The sequence below is a fragment of the Capra hircus genome, chromosome 1 (assembly GCF_001704415.2).
Source record: "Capra hircus breed San Clemente chromosome 1, ASM170441v1, whole genome shotgun sequence".
Classification (NCBI taxonomy): Eukaryota; Metazoa; Chordata; class Mammalia; order Artiodactyla; family Bovidae; genus Capra; species Capra hircus.
In genome coordinates this window covers 123992735-124017401 of record NC_030808.1, presented here as the reverse complement: position 1 = coordinate 124017401, position 24667 = coordinate 123992735, and positions in this window count along the sequence as shown.

Sequence of the window (24667 nt, the reverse complement as noted above, 5' to 3'; positions counted from 1 at the left end):
GCAATAGAAATTTTAAGATGGATGGTTTTAAATTTTGAATGTATATTGGAGTAAGAAAAAATGTGATATTTACCATAGAGATATCGAAGAAGAAAAAAAAGAAGCATTCTGAGCCTAGATGTCATTGTACTTTGGTTGAATTTATATATTTAAAATATATTTATAAAATGTATTTCTAATCTATTTTATTTCTTTTTATGTTGGTAATTGGTTTTGGTATATATATTTTTATTTTCGGTGTAAAGTAAGTTTCTAAGAGTGAATCCTTCAACTCATAGATTTATCACTATAGAAGAAAAACGTTTAAAGGGTTTTGAATTATGACAATCACTCAGGAAGAAGTTACTTATAAATTTGGACTCTCAAAAGAAAGATAAAGTGACCAACAGAATAAATGGAACTCATCATATTGAAAATGGAATGCAGGTCAATCATAATTAAATTCTAGAAAAATTACATGTACATATAAATATAATAAAGGATAGTAGAGATGGTTGATATAAAGAGATCCTCACAAGGGATGAAGGATAAAGTCATCGTGGATCACATGTTGGCTCCCATTAAAAAATGGCTTAGTTTTCAATCTTAGTTCCAAACTCAGTTTGGAACTGAGTTCTTGCTTAATTCCAATCTCAGTTTGGCTTCTCCCATCATTTTCTTTGTATTGTTCACTTAAGAAGGCTTTCTAATTTCTCCTTGGTATTATTTGGAACTCCGCATTCTGATGGGTATATCTTTCTCTTTCTTCTTTGTCTTTTGCTTCTCTTCTTATCTCAGCTATTTGTAAGGCTTCCTCTGATAAACATTTTGCATTATATTACTTGTTGCATTTCTTTTTCTTGGGAATGGTTTTAGTCACCACATCCTGTACAGTGTTATGCAGCCATGAAATTGAGACACTTGCTCCTTGGAAGAAAAGCTATGACAAACCTAGACAGCATAATAAAATCAGAGACACCACTACTGACAAAGGTCCAGCTAGTCAAAGCTCTGGTTTTTCCGGTAGTCATTTATGGATGTGAGAATTGGACTGTAAAGAAGGCTGAGCACTGAAGAACTGATGTTTTCTAACTGTGGTGCTGGAGAAGACTCTTGAGAGTCTCTTGGACTGCTAAGATATCAAACCAGTCAATCCTGAAGAAAATCAACCCTGAATATTCATTGGAAAGACTGATGCTGAAGCTGAAGCTTCACTACTTCAGCCACCTGATGCAAAGAACCAACTCATTGGAAAAGATCTTGATCCTGGGAAAGATTGAGGGCAAGAGGAGAAAGGGGTGACAATGAGATGATGGTTGGAAGGTATCATTGACTCAATGAACATGAGTTTAAGCAAACTCCAGGAGACAGTGAAAGACAGAGAAGCCTGGCATGTTGCAGTTCATGGGATGGCAAATAGCTGGACACAACTGAGTGACTGAACAACAGTCATTTTCTATTCAGCCAATTCCCTGTAGGCATTGAGAAGGAGCTCAGAAGAAGAAAATTCTAGTGTATTATGGTTGGAGAGGTACCTGGTAAATAATGAGAATTTGGGTACAGCAGACGCAGATTTCTCAAAAATGTTGCAAATACTTGACCAGATAATATATTTTCTTATTTCAGTTAGTTGCAAAGAGTCATTGCCAAGTTCAGGTGCTTCTTATACAATTCCAATGTGGCAAAAAGAAGCAGCTTCTCTCCCTTCTGTTCTCTCACCTATCCCTTAATCTCAAATGTCAATATATAGGTATATTCTACTATTAATAAAAATATATAATTCATGATCGCATTTGCTCCTATGAAATTTCTTCTCCATTTTTAACTGCTGGGATAATATTTTCTATTTTCCATCTTTCTTTTTCCAAAGCTGTGTTTTTGTAATCTTGAAATCTAAAGAATAAAATATGTATATGTATTTTTAACTCTATCTGATTGACATCTGAATTATAGGTAACCTAGGGATATATGATAGAGTCAGACTTCTTTTGACCTTACAGTATTGGGAGCTGGACATAGCTGATCCTAGTAATAATTATTTCTTTATTACTGCAGTAAAGTTGTTACTGCAGCTTTTTCTAGAACTATTTTAATGGAAACTTTCAATAAGTAAAACAAGAGGTAGTATTTTTTAATTTACACATTCCAAATTGTTAACTTAGGGAGTTATGAGAAATAATTGTTACATTTGTCATAGCATTTGATACTTGAATGGTAGATCTAATATTTTTGGAAGAAAACTTTGTGTGTGTATATCATATGCTTTCTCACAACTCAAGTTACTTTGGAATTTGATGAGTTAAAAGATACTACCTGTTCTTTTTTTTTCTTATTAAGAATTTCCATTAAAAATATTTCTAACAAAAATGCAGTAGAAAGTAAGCAAATAATTGCCACTAGAATCAGCTATGTCTAGCCTGATCTGCTATGTCTAGATCTCAAAAATGTAAGGTAAACATTAAATATATTTGTGTGTGTTTATGGGCTTCCCTGGTGGCTCAGATGGTAAAGAATCTGCCTTTAATGCAGGAGACACAAGAGCTGTGGGTTCGATCCCTGGGTTGGGAAGATTCCCTGGAGGAGGACATGGAAACCCACTCCAGTATTATTGCCTGGAGAATCCCATAGACAGAGGAGCCTCTTGAACTTCAGTCCATGGACTCACAAGGAGTCAGACATGACTGAAACGACTAAGCATAGCATAGCACATATGTATATACACACATGTATATATGTACAAATACATGTGTGTACAATATGTCTGCTGAAGACATTGCAATACAATTTTGATATATTAAGTTTCTGCATTTATTTACACATTTCAAGCAGAATATAATTTAGATGCAATTCTACATTTATTGTATTTCATTCCTAAACAAACTGTTTAGGAGCTGAAAGGAGCTTAAAATGGGATAATATGCAGTCTGAGATCCTACAGAAAAGAAAATCCCTTTGTAGAATTCTAGACAGTAACCAATTTGAGACAAAATAGTTAAATGCTTTCATAATTAAGATAGAAAAAGAATCAGAAGATATAAAAATCTCACAAAGGTTTTCTCCTAACTTGTACTTATATGTTTTAATGGCAATTTCATAAATTATTTTCAAATAATTTGCTCCAAAGTAACTTCTTTTATTTATTTTAATTTAAATTTATTTCTTTTAATTGGAGGCTAATTACTTCTTATACTCAAAAAGAACCCCATAAAAGGTGTCTTTTATCTTATACTACATTCTAAATAACTCCTTTTCCCTTTTTCGTTTAAATTCTTGGCTTTATCTTGTCGTAATGCTTGATGTGGTGTTACCTCTTGAAGTGCTTCGTGATCACATAATTGGGACTAAGTAGGAACTAAATGCACCTAAGCTTAGTAGTTGCTACTCACCAACTACATAATTATTGCCAGGGTGGCTAAAAATGCAGAATGTCTGTCAAATGTAAAAGAGGCCCACACAGGGAACAGTGGCGGGGAACATGGAAAGCACAATTGTAGGTAATGATTATTCTGACTGTCTTGCTACAGCAAACATAGTATTTGGAAATTCATGAACATTCCTTTTAAATGTGCAGAAGTCCTTGCAAAACAAACCATACATTAACTAAAACATTCATGATTGCACTGCCTACACACTAGTTCAGTTCAGTTCAGTTCAGTTCAGTCACTCAGTCGTGTCCGACTCAGTGAGACCCCATGAGTCACAGCACGCCAGGCCTCCCTGTCCATCACCAACTCCCGAAATTCACTCAAACTCACATCCATCAAGTCCGTGATGCCATCCAGCCATCTCATCCTCTGTCTTCCCCTTCTCCTCCTGCCCCCAATCCCTCCCAGCATCAGAGATTTTTTCCAATGAGTCAACTCTTCACATGAGGTGGCCAAAGTACTGGAGTTTCAGCTTTAGCATCATTCCTTCCAAAGAAATCCCAGGGCTGATCTCCTTCAGAATGGACTGGTTGGATCTCCTTGCAGTCCAAGGGACTCTCAAGAGTCTTCTCCAACACCGCAGTTCAAAAGCATCAATTCTTCAGCGCTCAGCCTTCTTCACGGTCCAACTCTCACATCCATGCATGACCACTGGAAAAACTATAGCCTTGACTAGACGGACCTTAGCTGGCAAAGTAATGTCTCTGCTTTTGAATATGCTATCTAGGTTGGTCATGATTTTCTTCCAAGGAGTAAGCATCTTTTATTTTCATGGCTGCAATCAACATCTGCAGTGATTTGGGAGCCCCAAAAAATAAAGTCTGAAATCTTCATTTTTAGCTGATTGCAATTCTGCTAATGGTGTGAGAAACTGACAGTGGGAAGAGGTCACTCAAAAATCAATTCTACTGAAAGTCTATTCTAGATCAAGATACTATTGTCCCTGGAAAAATGTCACTGTTCTATTTTCAAAAGGAGGAAATGAAGTTATAAAAAGTCACTTGTATCAACAGGGATCTACTGTGTAGCACAGGGGACTCTACTTGATATTCTGTAATAACTTATATGGAAAAAAACAGGTAAATATTTAACTAAATCACTTTGCTGTCACCTGAAACTAACAAAACATTGTATCAATGATACTCTAATAATTTTAATATACTGTCAAAGGAGCGGTGGCTGCATGGGCGCAGGAAGGCCGAGAGGAGCTATTCCATGTTCAAGGTCAGGAGGGGTGTTGGTGAAGAGATACCCCTCGTCCAAGGTAAGGAGCAGTGGCTGTACTTTGCTGGAGCAGCCATGAAGAGATACCCCACATCCAAGGTAAGATAAACCCAAGTAAGATGGTAAGTGTTGCAAGAAGGCATCAGAGGGCAGACACGCTGAAACCATAATCACAGAAGGCTAGTCAATCTAATCACACGGACCACAGCCTGGTCTAACTCAATGAAACTAAGCCATGCCCTGTGGGGCCACCCAAGATGGGTAGGTCATGGTGGAGAGGTCTGACAGAATGTGGTCCACTGGGAAAAAGAATGGCAAACCACTTCAGTATTCTTGCCTTGAGAACCCCATGAACAGTATGAAAAGGCAAAATGACAGGATACTGAAAGAGGAACTCCCCAGGTCAGTAGGAGCCCAATATGCTACTGGAGATCAGTGGAGAAATAACTCTAGAAAGAATGACGGGATGGAGCCAAAGCAAAAAAATTACGCAGTTGTGGATGTGACTGGTGATAGAAGCAAGGTCTGATACTGTAAAGAGCAATATTGCATAGGAACCCGGAATGTTAGGTCCATGAATAAAGGCAAATTGGAAGTGGTCAAACAAGAGATGGCAAGATGAATGTCGACATTCTAGGATTCAGCAAACTAAAATGTACTGGAATGGATAAATTTAACTCAGATGACCATTATATCTACTACTGTGGGCAGGAATCCCATAGAAGAAATGGAGCAGCCATCATGGTCAACAAGAGTCTGAAATGCAGTACTTGGATGCAATCTCAAAAATGACAGAATGATCTCTGTTGGTTTTTAAGGCAAACCATTCAATATCGCAGTAATGCAAGTCTATGCCCCAACCAGTAATGCTGAAGAAGCTGAAGTTGAATGGTTCTATGAAGATCTACAAGACCTTTTAGAACTAACACCCAAAAAAGATGTCCTTTTGATTATAGGGGACTGGAATGCAAAAGTAGGAAGTCAAGAAACACCTGAGGTAACAGGCAAATTTGGCCTGGGAATTTCGAATGAAGCAGGGCAAAGGCTAATAGAGTTTTGCCAAGAGAATGCACTGGTCATAGCAAACACCCTCTTCCAACAACACAAGAAAGGCTCTACACATGGACATCACCAGATGGTCAACTCCGAAATCAGATTGATTATATTCTTTGCAGCCAAAGATGGAGAAGCTCTATACAGTCAGCAAAAACAAGACCAGGAGCTGACTGTGGCTCAGATCATGAACTCCTTATTGCCAAATTCAGACTTAAATTTAAGAAAGTAGGAAAACCACTAGACCTAAATCAAGTCCCGTATGATTATACAGTGGAAGTGAGGAATAGATTTAAGGGACAAGATCTGACAGAGTGCCTGATGAACTATGGACTGAGGTTCATGACATTGTACAGGAGACAGTGATCAAGACCATTCTCATGGAAAAGAAATGCAAAAAAGCAAAATGGTTGTCTGGGGAGGCCTTACAAATAGCTGTGGAAAAAGAGAAGTGAAAAGCAAAGGAGAAAAGGAAAAGATATAAGCATCTGAATGCAGAGTTCTAAAGAATAGTAAGGAGAGATAAGAAAGCCTTCCTCAATGATCAATGCAAAGAAATAGAGGAAAACAACAGAATGGGAAAGACTAGAGATCTCTTCAAGAAAATTCGAGATACGAAGGGAACATTTTATGCAAAGATGGGCTCCATAAGGGACAGAAATGGTATGGACCTAACAGAAGCAGAGGATATTAAGAAGAGGTGGCAAGAATACACGGCAGAACTGCACCAAAAAGAGCTTCATGACCAAGATAATCACGATCACTCATGTAGAGCCAGACATCCTGGAATGTGAAGCCAAGTGGGCCTTAGAAAGCATCACCAGGAACAGAGCTAGTGGAGGTGATGGAATTCCAGTAGAGCTATTTCAAATCCTGAAAGATGATGCTGTGAAATGCTGCACTCAATATGCCTGCAAATTTGGAAAACTCAGCAGTGGCCACAGGACTGAAAAAGGTCACTTTTTATTCTAATCTCAAAGAAAGGCAATGCCAAAGAACGCTCAAACTACTGCCCAGTTGCACTCATCTCACACGCTAATAAAGAAATGCTCAAAATTCTTCAAGCCAGATTTCAGCAATATGTGAACCGTGAAATTCCAGATGTTCCAGCTGCTTTTAGAAAAGGCAGAGGAACCAGAGATCAAATTTCAACATCCCTTGGATCATGGAAAAAGCAAGAGAGTTCCAGAAAAACATCTATTTCTGCTTTATTGACTATGCCAAAGCCTTTGACTGTGTGAATCACAGTAAACTGTGGAAAATTCTGAAAGATGTGGGAATACCAGACTACCTGACCTGCATCTTGAGAAACCTATATGCAGGTCAGGAAGCAACAGTTAGAACTGGACATGGAACAACAGACTGGTTCCAAATAGGAAAAAGCGTTCGTCAAGGTTGTATATTGTCATCCTGCTTATTTAACTTCTATGCAAAGAACATCATGAGAAACGCTGGACTGGAAGAAGCACAAGCTGGAATCAAGACTGCCAGGAAAAATATCAATAACCTCAGATATGCAGATGATACCACCCTTATAGCAGAAAGTGAAGAGGAACTAAAAAGCCTCTTGGTGAAAGTGAAAGAGGAAAGTGAAAAAGTTGGCTTAAGGCTCAACATTCAGAGAACGAAGATCATGGCATCTGGTCCCATCACTTCATCGGAAATAGTTGGAGAAACAGTGGAAACAGTGTCAGACTTTATTTTTTTGGGCTCCAAAATCACTGCAGATGGTGAATGCAGCATTGAAATTAAGAGATGCTTACTCCTTGGAAGGAAAGTTATGACCAACCTACATAGCATATTCAAAAGCAGAGACATTACTTTGCCAACAAAAGTCCACCTAGTTAAGGCTACGGTTTTTCCAGTTGTCATTTATGGATGTGAGAGTTGGTTTAAAGAAAGCTGAGCTGAAGATTGATGCTTTTGAAATGTGTTGTTGGAGAAGACTCTTGAGAGTCCCTTGGACTGCAAGGAGATACAACCAGTCCATCCTAAAGGAGCTCAGTCCTGGGTGTTCTTTGGAAGGACTGACGTTGAAGCTGAAACTCCAGTACTTTGGCCACCTCATGTGAAGAGGTGACTCACTGGAAAAGACTCTGATGCTGTGAGGGATTAGGGGCAGCAAGAAAAGGGGTTGACAGAGGATGAGATGGCTGGATGGCATCACCAACTTGATGGACATAAGTTTGAGTGAACTCCAGGAGTTTGTGATGGACAGGTAGGCCTGGCGTGCTGCAATTCATGGGGTCGCAAAGAGTCGGACATGACTGAGCGACTGAACTGAACTGAACTGAATATGAAATTTAAAATAATAACCTAAGAATAAGTAACTTTCAAGCTCTTCAAGTTGATGACTTGATAAGGATTAGAATCCAGTAATGTCTAATTCTAACCAGTGTTATTTCCATAATATAGCTCTTCTCCAAATCTTAAGAGAGTGAAAGAAGTAGGAGCCATTTAGAGAATAAGGGTAATTACTACATAGGCTTATGTGGGAAGCACGGGGAATTTTGCATAGCAATTTTCATGGAATTGACATCTTAGGTACACGGAAGTGTGGCATGGCTTTAGCCAAAGAAGATCTTGCACACTGAGCAGTTTGGGCTATTATTATGGCATCATGTGATTTTCCCCTGAAATCATTTGCAGAAATCTTTTGAGTGTTGTGGTTTTCTGGCGTCAATTTTAAAGTAAAACCTAGAGATTGCCTACAAAGTGAAGTAAGTCAGGAAGAGAAAGACCGATATCATATAATATCGCTTATATGTGGAATCTAAAAAGAAAGGGAAACAGATGAACTTATTTGCACAGCAGATACAGAGCCACGGGTGTAGAAAACAAAGTTGCAGTTACCAAGTGGGACAGGATGGTGGTGGGATGAATTGGAAGATTGGGATTGACATATATGTACTGAATAACTAATGAGAACCTACTATATAGCACAGGGAACTCGACTCAGTGCTCTGTGGTGACCTAGATGGGAAGGGAGTCTGAGTCTGTCATATAGAATGAAATTAGTCAGAAAGAGAAAAGCAAATATTGTACATTAATGCATATAGGTGGAATCTAGAAAACTGGTACAGATGAACCTATTTCCAAAAAGGGCTTCCCTGGTGGCTCAGAGGTTAAAGTGTCTGCCTCCAATGTGGGAACAGAGATGCAGAAGTGGAAAACAAACATGTGGGCAACAAAGAGGGGAAGGAGACAGTGGGATGAATTGGGAGGTTGGGATTGACGTATATACACTACCATGTCTAGAATAGATAGCTAGTGGAAAGCTACTACAAAGCACAGGAAGCTCAGCTTAGTGCTTTGCGATGACCTAGAGGGGCTGGATGGGGGCATGGGAGAGAGGTTCAGAGGGCAGGGATTATGTATTCATATGGCTGATTCACTTCATTGTACAGCAGAAACTAATGCCAAATTGTAAAGCAACTATACTCCAATAAAATTTAATTAAAAGTAAAATAAAACCAATTTCATGGAATTATGAAGATAAAATATATTGGAGAGAAGAAATATGAAAACAACAAGGAACCAATAAAATATTGTTTAGTTATTTTTTCACTAGTTTGAAAGGCTACCAGTCAAAGTCTACTCAAGTTTAGCCTCTTTTCAGAATATATATCAGTTTTTGGAAATCATTTGAGGTCATGTTTCTCAAAGACTATTCTAGGAGGTTATTTCCGTGGGATGCAAATACATGTTAAGGGTTTTGTGGTTGAACATGTTTGGGAAGCCCAGTTAAACACAGCTTACAGAGAGCCTTCCGTTGGTTAATGTACACTTGCCAAGGCTAGGAAGCCCTGTTTACCAGAATCCTTTGAACTTGGACCCTTTATACTTAAAGAATCACTAAAGAGATAAGCAGCTTCCAAAACCAACAGAACTCTGCGTCCCAAATTCAAAACATTCAAATCTGAACTAACAAAGAGATTATTGTTTCCTAGAAACACCCTGTTACCTCTTTGCTGATAAGAAAACTTACTGATTAATATTTTACTGTGTAAATACTGTGGCCTCTTTCATCTATATCTTAGCAGAACCCTTTCTAAATAACCTTTTGTAATTTGCTGACTTATGATTACAAAGTTCAACCTCACCTCTGCTGCTGAGAGCTGAGTGTCTCCTCCTGGCTGACTCTGAGGTAGGGATTTGATGGGATTCATATGCACAGAAGGCTTCATTGATGGCTCAGTGGTTAAGAATCTACCTGCAATGCAAGAGAAGTGGGATACATGAGTTTGATCCCTGGGTCAGGAAGATCCCCTGCAGGATGAACTGGCAACCCACTCCAGTATTCTTGCCTGGAAAATCCCATGGGCATAGGAGCCTGGTGGGCTACAGTCCATGGGGTTGCAAAAGGTCAGACTTGACTGAGCACACATGTAATGTCAGTGTCAATATGCACAAGAAATCCTGGTGCTGCTGTGATGAGAAACTGGAGTGTGGAGTCTCCAACTTTCGGGTGAAAAATGATCCCCTTAATCCTCTGTAATATGTCTTATAAATGGCAACATCTTTAAAAAAAAATCTGATGGTGCAATAGGTTTTTTGACACTAAAAAGGACCACAGACCTACTAGAGAAATGCCATTTGGTTCCAATGATACACCTTTTTAAATGAGAAAAATCAATGCCAGAATATTCTCTACCCAAAGAAGACAGAAGCTGGCATCTCTGTGGGGGAGTAGTTATCACTTTAGAGGAACCGTAAGATAAGAACTTTCCTCAGTTTGCTTGCTCTTTTCCAAAAGAAAATTGATATCCTCATGACTTAAAAGAGAAAGTAAGCCTGGAGCTTAAAGGATGAAATCATTATTTTTGACAGGTAAAAATATCCAAACTGAGACATGCCCAAATAAGAATTTCTGAGCTGGGAAAGAAAATACTTGTCTCTGGAGAATTCTGGGAAGAATTTTTTTATATATCTTCCGAAAAGTTCTGCCACTGTATAATACCATGCAATAAAAATGAGCTCAATTGTATACTGCACAGCCTCACTAAGGAATGTGGAGTAAAGACTGTCACGGCTTGTAGGCCAGTAATACTTACAGGTCTCCATAGACCTGCGAGGGAAGCCCCTATTCATTTATTTGAAAGTTAGCCACTTAGTCATGTCTGACTCTTTGTGACCCCATAGACTGTAGCCCACCAGGCTCCTTTGTCCATGGGATTCTCCAAGCAAGAATACTGGAGTGGGTTGCCATTTCCTTCTCCAGGGGATCTTCCCAACCCAGGGATCAAACTCAGGTCTCCCAAACTGCAGGCAGACTCTTTACCAACTGAGCTGCCAGAAAAGCCATTTATTTATTTATGATTATTAATTAATTTAAATTTATTTTATTGAAGTATAGATGGTTTACAATGCTATGTTGGGAAGCCCCCAATTTTGAACAGTATTTAGCAAACTGATTATCTTGTTTAATGAATTTTTTCATTCTAATAGTCACTTTTTCATTTTCTTGTTGTGAAAAATGATGAAATACCATGCAAACTCCAGAATCCTTTGATAACTCTCATTCAAAGTCTTCTCTCTTTTAGGAAATAGGACAATGATATGATGAGCTAGAAGTTAGTAAGGGGATACAGTTGGTTCATTTGAGAATATTTAGCTTAGAATATCCTACAGCAAAATTTTTAATAATAATTAGGAATTTCTTACAGCAAAAATTTCAGGAAATAACATTTTTATTTATGGGACAGTGTTACCCCCTACATCTCTTCTCCAACCTGAGCAGCATCCTCACAGATGAAAGGTCAGTCTGGATGTTGGCAACACTTCCCTGGTGGCACAGTGGACAAGAATCTGGCTGCCAATGCAGGGGACATGGGTTTGATCACTGCTCTGGGAATATCCCACATGCCATGGAGCAACTAACCCTGTGAGCCACAACTACTGAGCCTGTGTTCTAGAGCATGCGAGAAGCAATTGCTGAGCCCACTCGTCACAGCTACTGAAGCCTGTGTGCCCTACAAACTGTGCTCCACAATAAGAGAAGCCCGCTCAAAGCAATGAACACCTAGTGCAGCATGAATAAATAAATAAATAAATAAAGATTAGAAAGCTATTTATAAAAATAATGTACACATGTAAAAGATACATTGTTAAATTAGAACACATCCTAGGCTACCTCTTCCCTCCCTTTGCTGGACTAAGAATTCATGTTCATTTCATGATCTCAGTATTAATGCATCCTCCATCAGGAGCTTTCTTTACACTGAGCTCTGAGGAACAATCAAGAAGAGAATTGAAAAGCAAAGGAGAAAAGGAAAGATATACGCATCTAAATGCAGAGTTCCAAAGAAGAGCAAGGAGAGATAAGAAAGCCTTCCTCAGTGATCAGTGCAAAGAAATAGAGGAAAACAACAGAATGGGAAAGACTAGAGATCTCTTCAAGAAAATTAGAGATACCAAGGGAAAATTTCATGCAAAGATGGGCTCCATAAAGAACAGAAATAGTATGGACCTAAAAGAAGCAGAAGATATTAAGAAGAGGTGGCAAGAATACACAGAAGATCAGTACAAAAAAGAGCTTCACAACCCAGATAATCATGATGGTGTGATCACTCATCTAGAGCTAGATATCCTGGAATGTGAAGTCAAGTGGGCCTTAGAAAGCATCACTATGAACAAAGCTAGTGGAGGTGATGGAATTCCAGTGGAGCTATTTCAAATCCTGAAAGATGATGCTGTCAAAGTGCTGCACTCAATATACCAGCAAATTTGGAAAACTCAGCAGTGGCCATAGGACTGGAAAAGGTCAGTTTTCATTCCAATCCCAAAGAAAGGCAATGCCAAAGAATGCTCAAACTACTGAACAATTGCACTCATCTCACAAGCTAGTAAAGTAATGCTCAAAATTCTTCAAGCCAGATTTCAGCAAAACGTGAACCGTGAACTTCCAGATATTCAAGCTGTTTTTAGAAAAGGCAGAGGAACCAGAGATCAAATTGCCAACATCCGCTGGATCATGGAAAAAGCAAGCGAATTCCAGAAAAACATCTATTTCTACTTTATTGTCTATGCCAAAGCCTTTGACTGTGTGGATCACAATAAACTGTGGAAAATTCTGAAAGAGATGGGAATACCAGACTACCTGACCTGCCTCTTGAGAAATCTGTATGCAGGTCAGGAAGCAACAGTTAGAACTAGACATGGAACAACAGACTTGTTCCAAATACAAACAGGAGTATGTCAAGGCTGTATATTGTCAGCCTGCTTACGTAACTTATATGCAGAGTACATTATGAGAAACACTGGGCTGGAAAAAGCACAAGCTGGAATCAAGATTGCCGGGAGAGATATCAATAACCTCAGATATGCAGATGATACTACCCTTATGGCAGAAAGTGAAGAGGAACTAAAAAGCCTCTTGATGAAAGTGAAAGAAGAGAGTGAAAAACTTGGCTTAAAGCTCAACATTCAGAAATGGAGATCATGGCATCTGGTCCCATCACTTCATGAGAAATAGATGAAGAAACAGTGGAAACAGTGTCAGACTTTATTTTTGGGGGCTCCAAAATCACTGCAGATGGTGATTGCAGTAATAAAATTAAAAGACGCTTACTCCTTGGAAGGAAAGTTATGACCAACATACATAGCATATTCAAAAGCAGAGACATTACTTTGCCAACAAATGTCCGTCTAGTCAAGGCTATGTTTTTGCCTGTGGTCATGTATGGATGTGAGAGTTGGACTGTGAAGAAAGCTGAGTGCCAAAGAATTGATGCTTTTGAACTGTGGTGTTGGAGAAGACTCTTGAGAGTCCCTTGGACTGCAAGGAGATCCAACCAGTCCATTCTAAAGGAGATCAGCCCTGGGTGTTCTTTGAAAGGGGTGATTCTAAAGCTGAAACTCCAGTACTTTGGCCACCTCATGTGAAGAGTTGACTCATCGGAAAAGACTCTGATGCTGGGAGGGATTGGGGGCAGGAGGAGAAGGGGACGACCGAGGATGAGATGGCTGGATGGCATCACTGACTCGATGGACGTGAGTTTGAGTGAACTCTGGGAGATGGTGATAGAGAGGGAGGCCTGGCGTGCTGCGATTCATGGGGTCGCAACAAGTCAGACACGACTGAGCGACGGTACTGAACTGAACTGAGAAAGATGTGCCAGGTAAGTTGATTTCCTGATTCTGATCCTGGAACATCTGATGACACAGACAAAAGTTCTCTGAAATATTCTCAGCTTGACAGCTGTAGGAAAGGGTATTCTATTGATATGTTATCTCCGAGGGCAGGACTTAGGTCTCAAATTTCAGGACTCACTGTTTGATTCTGTTAGAAGACATTCTGGGAGAACTTGTTACCCTCTCAGGCATCTCCACTCCTCAAGTCAGTGGTTTCTTTCCATGGCACCAGTTCAAGTATGCGTTGAGTCATAGCATGGAATCCCTCATTGCCTCTTCCCCCATCTCTTCTCCCATTTAGTTCATGCATTAGGTCCTTTATCATACAGTTTTTGAGAATTTGTTATGTTCTCTAGTCCTGTATCAGTCTAAGAGAAAAACTTAGAAATTAGGGAAAAATATCTCAGAAAATGGAACAAAGACTTTGATCACAATGAATCAGAACAACTGCAAATGTTTCGGGCTCATCCCCATGCCCGATCAAAGTTCATTTAGCTTTGGTTCTGACCATTGGTACTTGGTTATTGGCTTCCTACATAGTATGTTAACCCTTCATATATTGAAATAGTCTTTCTGTATGATTAATTTCTTCAGAGGTGCTGCTAATTATCAGTATTTTCTGCATTTCAAAGAAAATTAACACCTGAAAGCTTTCTCTTAAAGATCAGGAGATAGGACTTATCTTATACATCCTTCTAGTTTTATAAACCACAATATTAAAAAACAGAAAATATTGAGCTCTTTGGCACTGAAGTAAGTAATGCTGTTTAGTTTGTTCTTTCTTTCCCATGCTTCCTTACTAGAATATTGTAAAACACCCTAGAGGACCTCTTTGCAAACTGGACTGCATGATACCACCTTAAAGCATGAATTATATTTTACAGATTAGTGCATGACGCTGCCATTTGCCTAAATCTCTACGGGTGTACAACACTACTCCCAATAATAGATTTAACCCTTAGAAATATATTTATTAGAGAAGAAACACTGATAGATTTTGCTATTTCAGTTTTGAGAGTTATATTCATTTCTTATTCCAAACCCTTATAGACTAGCAAATTAATTAATTCAAGTACATTATTTGTTGACTTACATATGAATTTACAAAGCATGAGATATCACTCATGAGGATTTAAACATCTAACAGATTACTCTATTTTGTTTTCAGGATCAGCTGGAATGTTAATATACTTATTAAACACAGTGAAACACATATATATTCTTTGACTCACTATTTCTTTGAGGGAATAGCTAAAAGTTTATATTTATTTTCAAATGGATTTTAAATATTGTCTCTTAATTCTGCTACATTTTGCTGGATAACTCTAAGCTTCTCTCTAATTGTGGCACACAGACTCAGTAGTTTCAGCATTTGGGCTTATTTTCCCCACAGCATGTGGGATCTTAGTTCCTTGACAAGGCATCAAACCCCCATCTCCTTCATTTGAAGGCAGATTCTCAACCACTGGTCAACCAGGGAAGTTCCTGTTAGTGTTCTTTATTGGAGTCTGGATATGAGTGCTTTGTTGTACACTTATGCTGAGCTTATTTTCTTTCAGATTGAACTTTGTTTTTCATCTTTGTGAGGAGTATCATTGGACAAGCAGCAGTTTTTAATTTAATAAATCCAGTTTATATATAAATATATATATGTACTTCATTTATCTTCAGTATTTTTGATCATCTCTAAGAAATCATTGCCTACCTCAAGATTGTGGAAACGTTCTGCTTTCCTCTTGTAAGTTTTACAGAGTTAGTTTTTAATTTAATTATTATCAGTGCCCATCTGAACATTTTTTGGGGGTATGGATTTTAATCCTGTATTTTAAAATTTATTAAATACATCACTTTTATAATTATTAAATATTCCTGATGAGTTGCCCCTGCTATCACAATGTTTGGTAATACTTCTTTCTTGAAATGTCTTGTTTGATGTTTCTATAATCATATTCTCTCCCATTGTTTGAATGGCTTATATTCTTGTCTCTTTATTTTCAATCCGTGTTTTTATATGTGGTATTCTTGACTCTTAGCCTTTTATTTAGTCTGACAATTTTTGTCTTTTAATTATTTAGTCTATTTGCATTTAATGTAACTATTGACATGATTCCATTTAAGCCTATAGTCTTGCTGTTTGTTTTCCTGTTGTTCCATTGTTTCCTGGATTTTTCTTTTCCTATTTTCTGCTTCCTTTTTCATTACTCAAATATTGTTTTATTATTTCATTTAAATTTTTATATCAGATTTTTGATTATATGTTTTTGTTCTCATTTTTTTAATAGATTGCTCTGGGACATAAAATCGAGTTTAACTGGACTTAATATGTGCCACCTTATGTAAAATAAAAGAACCTTAAAGATATAATTTCTTCTACCCCCTTTATCTTGTAATTTGCTTCTACAAATAGAAAATCTACAATGTAATATTATTTTTGCTGTAAAAAATTCAGTGTTTTTAAAGAAATAGAGAAAAATAGACAAGCTTTTATATTTGCCCAAACACTTACTAGTTTCAGTGTTCTTTATCTCTTTGTATCATCTTCAGTTTCCATTTGTTATCATTTCTATTCGGCTTGAAGAATTTCTTTCAGAAGTTTTTAGAGCTCTGACCTGCTTGCTGCTGCCTCTGAGTTGTTATTTTTTTGAAATCTCTCTCTCTCTCTTTTTTTTTTTTTTTTTAATTTTAAGACCAGTGGGATGCTATTGGAGGGATTTAAGCAGGGCAGTAAAACCATCATTTAATTTTTCTAAAGATACACATCACAAGAATAGTTTGTTGAGCACAAGTTGGAGACGGGCCAACAAGATGCACCAGGTTAGGTTACAATTAGAGCAGGCTAAGCAAGGACAGGGGGAGAAATGGGAGAGCTGGATTCACAGGCTTTTAATTATGATTTGGGCATATTTACTGTCCTGAGCAAAAGACACAGACATTCTGATCTCAAACTAACTCTAAGCCCACTGTGAATTATCAAATTGACATCCTGATTTATCAGCATATTTTACATTTTAGGGACTTAAGTTTTAATCACATGTGAGTAAATAGACAAAAATCAAGTGCTCTGCACAATTAAAGATACAAATCAGGAACCATAGTCTAAATTTGTTCATCTTTTTGACTTTGACTACAATAAATAAATTTAAGCTAGCCCTCTATAAACTATAGTATAGGAACACTAATACCTTGAATAAAAATGCGTCATTCTCTTATGTGTCTATTGTCTAACAATGGGGTCCAAGCCAGATACTAATTATTGTCCAATTTTTATAATGCTGACATCAATGTAAGAAATATTTTCCCTCTGATAATTATCAGATATTACCATTACTATTCATATTTAAATTTAGTGAGTCATATGAGTAGCATGAGTGTTAACTATAACAAAAAAATGGAAAATTTAAAGCATTTCTTTTTCATTTCTCTATTACCTTCAAAATGGGGTGATATAGTCAGAGAGTGAAAGTATCATAATTTTTTATAAAGAACCCTTTTGTCAACGAAGCTCCCATACTGTAAATCTCAACTATGGCTGATAATACATCTAGAAAGTTTTTGGGAAAGTGTAGAGGCAACCCACTCCAGTACTCTTGCCTGGAAAATCCTACGGGCAGAGGAGCCTGGCAGGCTGCAGTCCATGGTTTCGCTAAGGACAAGACTGAGCGACTTTGCTTTCACTTTTCACTTTCATGCATTGGAGAAGGAAATGGCAACCCACTCCAGTGTTCTTGCCTGGAAAATCCCAGCGACAGGGGGAGCCTGGTGGGCTGCCATCTATGGGATAGCACAGAGTCGGACACAACTGAAGCAACTTAGCAGCAGCAGCAGGGGAGGTAATTAGTTACATTAACTAGGGGATGCTACCAATATTTTAGCAAATGAATAACAGAAACCTGAAACATCCTGAAATGCACTGGGCCATCCCACACAATAATTATACTACCCCAAATGCCAATAGAGCCCATGTTGCCATGTAGCTTGGGGGTAATGCTGATCTCTTCTTTGAAGCCTCCACTGTTCAGTTCAGTTGCTCAGTCGTGTCCAACTCTTTGTGACCCCATGAATCGCAGCATGCCAGGCCTTCTTGTCCATCACCAACTCCCGGACTTCACTCAGATTCACGTTCATCGAGTCAGTGATGCCATCCAGCCATCTCATCCTCTGTCTTCCCCTTCTCCTCCAGCCCCCAATCCTTCCCAGCATCAGAGTCTTTTCCAATGAGTCAACTCTTTGCATGAGGTGGCCAAAGTACTGGAGTTTAGCTTTAGCATCATTCCTTCCAAAGAACACCCAGGCTGATCTCCTTCAGAATGGACTGGTTGGATCTCCTTGCAGTCCAAGGGACTCTCAAGAGTCTTCTCCAACACCACAGTTCAAATGCATCAGTTCTTCAGCGCTCAGCCTTCTTCACAGTCCAACTCTCACATCCATACATGACCGCAGGAAAAACCATAGCCTTGACTAGATGGACCTTAGTCGGCAAAGTAATGTCTCTGCTTTTGAATATGCTATCTAGGTTGGCCATAACTTTCCTTCCAAGGAGTAAGCATCTTTTAATTTTATTACTGCAATCACCATCTGCAGTGATTTTGGAGCCCCCAAAAATAAAGTCTGACACTGTTTCCACTGTTTCCCCATCTATTTCCCATGAAGTGATGGGACCTGATGCCATGATCTTCGTTTTCTGAATGCTGAGCTTTAGGCCAACTTTTTCACTCTCTTCTTTCACTTTCATCAAGAGGCTTTTCAGCTCCTCTTCACTTTCTGCCATAAGGGTAGTGTCATCTGCATATCTGAGGTTATTGATATCTCTCCCGGCAATCTTGATTCCAGCTTGTGCTTTTTCCAGCCCAGCGTTTCTCATGATGTACTCTGCATATAAGTTACGTAAGCAGGCTGACAATATACAGCCTTGACGTACTCCTGTTTGTATTTGGAACAAGTCTGTTGTTCCATGTCTAGTTCTAACTGTTGCTTCCTGACCTGCATACAGATTTCTCAAGAGGCAGGTCAAGTAGTCTGGTATTCCCATCTCTTTCAGAATTTTCCACAGTTTATTGTGATGCACACAGTCAAAGGCTTTGGAATAGTCAATAAAGCAGAAATAGATGTTTTTCTGGAGCTCTCTTGCTTTTTCCATGATCCAGCAGATGTTGGTAATTTGATATCTGGTTCCTCTGCCTTTTCTGAAAACAGCTTGAACATCAGGAAATTCAGTTCACGTATTGCTGAAGCCTGGCTTGGAGAATTTTGAGCATTACTTTACTAGAATGTGAGATAAGTGCGATTGCGCAGTAGTTTGAGCATTCTTTGGCATTGCCTTTCTTTGGGATTGGAATGAAAACTGACCTTTTCCAGTCCTATGGCCACTGCTGAGTTTTCCAAATTTGCTGGCATATTGAGTGAAGCACTTTCACAGCATCATCTTTCAGGATTTGAAACAGCTCAACTGGAATTCCATCACCTCCACTAGCTTTGTTCATAGTGATGCTTTCCAAGGCCCACTTGACTTCACATTCTAGGATGTCTGGCTCTAGATGAGTGATCACACCATCATGATTATCATGGTCATGAAGATCTTTTTTGTACAGTTCTTCTGTGTATTCTTGCCACCTCTTCTTAATATCTTTTGCTTCTTTTAGGTCCATACCATTTCTGTCCTTTATGGAGCCCATCTTTGCATGAAATGTTCCCTTGCTATCTCGAATTTTCTTGAAGTGATCTCTATTCTTTCCAATTCTGTTCTTTTCCTCTATTTCTTTGCAATTGATCACTGAAAAAGTCTTTCTTATCTCTTCTTCCTATTTTCTGGAACTCTGCATTCAGATGCTTATATCTTTCCTTTTCTCCTTTGCTTTCCGCCTCTCTTCTTTTCACAGCTATTTGTAAGGCCTCCCCAGACAGCCATTTTTCTTTTCTGCATTTCTTTTCCATGGGGATGGTCTTGATCCCTGTCTTCTGTACAGTGTCATGAACCTCATTCCATAGTTCATCTGGCACTCTATCTATCAGATCTAGGCCCTTAAATCTATTTCTCACTTCCACTGTATAATCATAAGGGATTTGATTTAGGTCATACCTGAATGGTCTAGTGGTTTTCCCTACTTTCTTCAATTTGAATCTGAATTTGGTAATAAGGAGTTCATGATCTGAGCCACTGTCAGTTCCTGGTCTTGTTTTTGTTGACTGTATAGAGCTTCTCCATCTTTGTCTGCAAAGAATATAATCAATCTGATTTTGGTGTTGACCATCTGGTGATGTCCATGTGTAGAGTCTTCTCTTGTGTTGTTGGAAGAGGGTGTTTGCTATGACCATTGTGTTCTCAAGGCAAAACTCTATTAGTCTTTGCCCTGCTTCATTCTGCATTCCAAGGCCAAATTTGCCTGTTACTCCAGGTGTTTCTTGACTTCCTACATTTGCATTCCAGTCCCCTATAATGAAAAGGACATCTTTTTTGGACTGTAGTCAGCATTATATTTTATACTATAGTTATTGGTTATTGTATTTTGTTTTATATTTTAAAAATTCAACAAAAGAACTATTCAAAACAGTTGGGTGATATGTTATAAATCCCTGGGTCAGGGATTTATATTTCTGACCCAGTAAGGACATAGAGATTTCATTTTGGTTGGCCATTCAATAATTTCTGGTTAGAACCAATTCTTCCCCACCACTCCATGCTCTGCTTAAAGTGAGTTATTTATCTTCTTTGTTAAGATGGCTTAGATCATTTTTATTTAAGCATGATACATGAATTAATGGTGGACTTACCCAACAGGCGGGTAAAGAATTTGCCTGCAATGAGGGAGACCTAGGTTTGATACCTGGGTTGGGATGATCCCCTGGAGAAGGGAAAAGCTATCCACTCCAGTAATCTGGCCTGAGGAATTCCATGGACTAGACAGTCCATGGGGTTGCAAAGAGTCGACCTGACTAAGCGACTTTCACTTTCACTTTACCCAATAGAGCCAAGAGCACAGTAGAGTTGCTGGAGTCTCTTTATTCTTATGGTATTGCTATGTAATAGGTTGTATGACCTAATATTCCATTAGCCAAATTATTCTGTGTCTGTATTCATTAAGTGAAAGAAAGAAGGTTTAATCTGCTCTGCTACTGTTTCCATATTTTTCATGTACTAAAAATGTAAAATACCTCCAGATATTTTTTTCCAATTTATAAGTTTCCTTTACATGAGGGTTCAGTTCACTTCAGTCACTCAGTTGCTTACTCTTTGCGACCTCATGGACTGCAGCACACCAGGCTTCCCTGGCCATCACCAACTCCCAGAGTTTATGCAAACTCATGTCCATTGAGTCGGTGATGCCATCTCATCCTCTGTTGTCCCCTTTTCCTCCTGCCCTCAATCTTTCCCAGCATCAGGGTCTTTTCAAATGAGTTAGCTCTTCGCATCAGGTGGCCAAAATATTGGAGTTTCAGCTTCAATATCAGTCTTCCAATGAGGGTACATAGAAACATATGTGGGACTGTGTAGGTTTTTAAATAATTAGACTAATATACTCTTTTATTTTCATACCACAAAAAATATATATCCTTTTTATAATAATGGCAGAAAGCAGAGAGAAACTAAAGAGTCTTTTGATTAAGGTGAAAGAGGAGAGTAGAAAGCTGGCTTAAAAATAACATTAAAAAAACTAGGATCATGGTGTCTAGTCCCATTACTTCATGGGAAATAGATGGGGAAAAAGTGGAAACAGTGGCTTATTTTATTTTCTTGAGCTACAAAATCACTGCAGTTGGTGATTGCCACCATGGATTTAAGAGACCCTTGCTCTTTGGAAGAAAAGCTATGATGAGCCTAGACAGTGTATTTAAAAGCAGAGACATAACTTTGCTGATCAAGGTCCTTATAGTCAAAGCTATAATTTTTCCAGTAGTCACTTATGGGTGTGAAAGTTGAACCATAAAGAAGGCTGAATGCTGAATAATTGATGCTTTTGAACTGTGGTGCTGGAGAAGACTCTTGAGAGTCCGTTGGACAGTAAGGAGATCCAACAAGTCAATCCTAAAGGAAATCAACCCTGAACATTCATTGGAAGGACTGATCCTGAAGCTGAAGCTCCAATACTCTGACCACCTGATGTGAAGAGTCGACTCATTGGAAAAGACCCTGATGCTGAGAAAGATTGAGGGCAGGAGGAGAAAGGGGTGACAGAGAATGAGATGCTTGGATGGCATTGCGGACTCAATGGACGTGAGTTTGAGGAAACTCTGGGAGATAGTGAAGGACAGGGAAGTCTGGCATGATTCAGTCCATGGGGTTGCAAATAGTCAGACACAACTCAGCAACTGAAGAGCAACAATGGATGTTCTGCTTCATAATGGAGCTATACATACTAGTAAGAAAATTTCTGCTTATAAGAATTTAGAATTTAAAGGAGAAGACAGGCAGGTGAGTGTGATAAAGATTTGTGTTCTTGACAAGCATAGATTCAGTTCCTAAATGAGGTCCAGAAAAGAATTAGTCAGATTTACCATCAAAGTTGTGTATGTGTAGTGAGGGAGAGGAGATGCTTTGGGGAAATACCTCAGTGAGATGGTGACATGAGCTGGATCTTGAAATATGAGTGTATATTAATTAAGGAGGAAAAAGTAAAAGGAGGAAGAGGAAACAATTAGGCTTTTTTTTTCCCCTAGGAAGCGATGAGGCACTTTTGTGCCTCTGAAGCCCATTTCTCAACTCTCCATAGTGGTGGTAAGGAGACAGGGCTGGGGAGACAGGTTGACAAAGCCCTGTACACCAAGCTATGCTGTCTTAAACATATACTATCAGCTGACAGTTGTTCTACCATCAATAACACCACCTGGAAAGCTATCAAAAATGCTCATTAGAAGGCCCATCTGAAATCTACTAATTCAGAAATTCTGGGAGTATGGCCCAACAATCTGTATTTCACCAAGCCTTCTAGGTGATTGAAACGTACTAAATTTTGAGAACCACTGGGCTAAGAGAAGCCCCTAAGTGGCACTGAGATGGTGATAATATGTTCAAATCTGTATTTTATGAGATTCCCTAGTGGTTCAGATGGTAAAGCGTCTGCCCGTAATGCGGGAGACCCGGGTTTGATTCCTGGGTCGGGAAGATCCCCTTGAGAAGGAAATGGCAACCCACTCCAGTATTCTTGTCTAGAAAATCCCATGGATGGAGGAGCCTGGTGGGCTACAGTCCATGGGGTCGCAAAGAGTCGGACATAACTGAGTGACTTCACTTTCACTTTTCAAGAGAAGCTCCTAAGTGGCATCGAGATGGTGATAATATGTTCAAATCTGTATTTTTAAAAACAATTATGCTAGTGAAATTTGATTATAGGGAGATAAAATGAGCAGAGGGACTATTTATGAGTACATGTTGACCAGCACGAGACCAAGAAGACATGCTGATATGAGATATCAGAAAAGAAAAAGATAAATGGAGAAGTTCTGAGGGATGTTTAAGGAGGAAGAGTCAATGGGATCTTGAGCAGAAATATTAAGTAGGCTGTTGGGTATGTGAGCATGGAGCTCTAAAATGAGTCCTGGGCTGAAAATGGAGATGGGGAAGTCTTTAGCTATTTTAGGTGACTGACAGCATATGAGTAGGACAGTGTGTTGGATAAAAAGAGAGGATAAGCCCTGTAAAGCTTTAGGTTCTCTTATCGGCCAGGCAGAAAAGGAAGCACCTTCACAAGTATTTGGTGAGGTTAGAGGAGAACCAAGAGAGTGTGTGGTCCTCAACACCAAAAGGAGAGAGAATTCCCAGGAGGAAGGTACTAGTCACCAGTGCCAAATTATGGAAAGATGAAAGCCCAGGAGAAGGTTTTATTTTGATTTTAGGAAATCATTGGCAGCCTTGGTCAAGACTGTTTCTTCAGTGCAGAGAAGATAATTTTTCTTGAATCTTTGGTCTAGCAAGGACAGCAAACTTCCCATTGTAGACAAAGGTGCCAGTTTTATATATTTCTAAAATCACTGAAGTGGGTAAGAGGCCAATGTTCAACAGTCATGTGAAATTGCCAGTGGAACCAAGTAACACAGAGAAGGTTTCAGGTCTTGAGAAGAGAGGATATGATTTCTCCTAGATAGAAAAGAGTGAAGTGGAGGTACTGGAAAGGGAGATGAAGGGATGACTGAGACTTGCATCTTCACCAGGCAGTGCTAACATCCTAGCAGACTGAACATGAGACATCAGTCCTTGAGTCACAGGAGGAGACATGAGAGGTATCAGTAGCTGGGGCTTCAAGCTGGTAAGAGTTGAAAAAGCAGCCTCTGCATACATAGAGAAGGATGTTTCAAGGTGAAAGCAGGAATAATCACTTTTTAATTTGCTTGTCTTATTCCCAATGTGCAAAGGTAAGACTTTTATCACTTCTCTAACAAGCATTCAAAACCATGGGATAAAGATAACATAGGTCCACTAGTCTCTGACCTGACTTCCACGGCTCAGGATGTTAGGTTTAAATTGAATCTGAAATGTTCACTCTAGTCCAAACCTGAAAGGCATGTGTGACTGGAAGAGTTGGATGGCCAGGAAGTTGGGGCTTTGCTGTACTTGTACCTTTGGCCCAAGATGGCTGAGGTCACTAACTGGAGTTAAACTGTGCCTGTATTTTTTTTTTTTAAATGAACTATGAAAACGTATTGCGCTTAAATTTTTGAAGTAAATATTCTGAAGAAAGAAACACCTCTCGATTGCAAAGGAAAACCATAATTTTCATTTTAGAGTGCCCTTTTAGCCTGTAATAGCTTGTACCTACTGCCCTCACTCCCAACAAGGGCAGAGATCAAGTTAATTAAAAACCTGAGATGAAATAAAATATCTAAAGATGGTTCTCTGGCTTCTTATTTTTAGGACTGGGTTA